Raw genomic sequence first — 2,590 nt, 5'->3', positions numbered from 1 at the left:
TGTGTGTGTGTGTGAATGCATTCAAGAGTGTTGACTTGCATTACAATTCTTCCAACCAAATCAAGAATTTGTCTTTCTTTCTTTTTAATATTTTTATTTATTTCTAGGAGAGAGAGAGACAGTGTGAGCAGGGGAGGGTCAGAGAGAGAGGGAGACACAGACTCTGAAATAGGCTCCAGTCTCTGCGCTGGCAGTCAGCACAGAGCCCGACGCGGGCCCGAACCCACGAACCGCGAGATCATGACCTAAGCGAAAGTCGGACGCTTAACCGACTAAGCCACCCAGGCTCTCCTAAATCAAGAATTTTTCTAATTATGTATTTGAAAGAGCATTTTTGTAGTCTCTCCATCTGTTCCAATCCTGAAGACCCTGAAATCAATTAGTCTTCTCCACAATTCTCTGTTGATCAAAACATTCTGATTACTAATCTGTCCCTGTGGCCTAGTTATGGTAATTTCATCCACCATTTATTCTACTGGGCTCTCTGAAGGTTAAGTGCTACCAACTGGCTCCTACTGCTCAGAATGCTCATTATTTCCATTGAAAGCAAGGAACCCATACCATTAAACATCTCCCATAATCAGCTCTTGCCTAGAAAGAACAAAAATAAACCCAGAGATTTACAGAGATAATAGTGTCCTTCCTTCTTCCACTCCCCCAATGCATTTCTTAGTTTCTTCAACATTTCTCAATGCTGAAGGAAAAGTATTTCATACCTTGTTATAGATTATAGTTGGACAGGATATTCCTGAGCATAAATTAGACCCTCATGGTTGAATCTAGCTTGAATTAACCAGCTTAGAGACTATTAATGTAACTCACAATTTTTTAAGTCAATGCATTAAGTCTCATTTCATTAGGACAAGACTTTTCTTCTTCTTTGTTAGCCTAATAATCTTAACATCAATTCTCCGACTTGATCTTCAGTATCCTGCCACCACAAATTGGTAGGGTTCTGCAATTCTTTCAAAATACAGACATCTTCTGTCTAAGTTCTTTGTTCTCAATGTGATCTATGTTGAAATTTAATTTTTATAGTGGCTGAAAGATGAGTAGGTACTAAGGGCAACTGACATCCTTTGTGAGACAAGTGTCCCAGGTAATGCCATTAGAATTTATTTATGCAGAGAAAAACTTAGATCGGAGCTAGGACATGCTTTTCTCAATAAGTAGTATTCGGAGATAATTAGGGATTCTCAGCCTCATCTGGGTCCACCACAGTGTCTTAATCCCATTCCTCAAAGACACTACTCCTCCAATATATGACCATCTCAATTCCTAACTCCTAGTTTTAGGATGTTATAAATTCCAGAATCATTGAAGATTGAAAGGAAATGATGGAATGCTCAAATAGGTATGAAGTAAATATAAGGGTGTGACGTTATTCAGAGGGATCGATAAGAATAGATATGGAAATGTAGGGCTAGCAAGAACACCTCTGTGCCTAAGAGGAGAGGGAAACTTGGGGAAGTGGAGTTTCTGACAAAAGCCACTTTTGTCAAGTAGTGTATTCAGGTAGTCTATTAGAAAGAAGGTGAAGATAATAAATGCCCAACCTCTCTCTTGCCCTTCCATTAGAGACCCTACTACCTCCCATTAGCCAAATCTTGTCACAGAAGGCAAAACTGTCCTGTTGATGCAGAACAAAAGTGTCATCCTCTCTAGAAACAAAGGATGTGAGGAAGGGATGTGGAGGAAGGAAGGATATGCAGATTAGTGATACTTACCTGGCATCCATTGCCTCTTGCACAATGTGTCCAGAGAAGACCTTGTAATTAACCGGTATATAAAAACAACAACAAAAAAAATAGGGATTTTTTGGTTCATGGTATGCCACTCATCTTTAATTACAGTATAATGACTGTTTCATATGAGTCATCTTGATAAGTTTTATTCTGTGTCTTAATTCTAGTTTCTCCACGCCCCATGATAACTTCACAGCTTTTGGCAGCAATAATCCCCTTTGGGACAGGGTCTGGATTTTGGCTGTTCTTGAAATTAGCTTCTCATTTTTCTTGTGAATAAGAAATAGAAAAAGAAATGTTGATTTTATACCACTATATTCATCCCAGAAGTACTCCTATCAAATATATGTTTTCATAAAGCTTCTTTTATTTAAAATAAGGGCTATAATATACTATAGCAAATATGTCAACATCCCTTCAATTAACCATGCGCCAAATTAAACTATCAATACATAAAATGGAGAGCAAAATAAATATTTATAGAAATTGGCAACAAGAAATTCTTTCAATATTACAAATTTGCATTTAATGATCTGCTTACATGCTCATCTCCCACATCAAATTATGTACTCTTCAACAACCCCAACACCCAGGTGATCTAAAGTCTTCTGGAATGTTTAAATATTGTATAGAAATTTAGTAACATTTCAACTTAGGATTGAAGGCGAAATCAAATTTGGAATTATTTATTTTAAGTTGAAATTTAAATTATTTTGAATTGTGATTTTTTTCTTTAATAAGCTGACTTTGCTAAACATTACAGATATTTTAAATATCAATTATTTCAGAAATATCAATACTATGAGTATTATTTACTTAAACTTTCCTTTCCCATTTTTAATTTT

The sequence above is a fragment of the Hyaena hyaena genome, unplaced genomic scaffold (genome assembly GCF_003009895.1).
Source record: "Hyaena hyaena isolate Hyena2069 unplaced genomic scaffold, ASM300989v1 scaffold_913, whole genome shotgun sequence".
Lineage (NCBI taxonomy): Eukaryota > Metazoa > Chordata > Mammalia > Carnivora > Hyaenidae > Hyaena > Hyaena hyaena.
Note: the sequence above shows the minus strand (reverse complement) of the source record.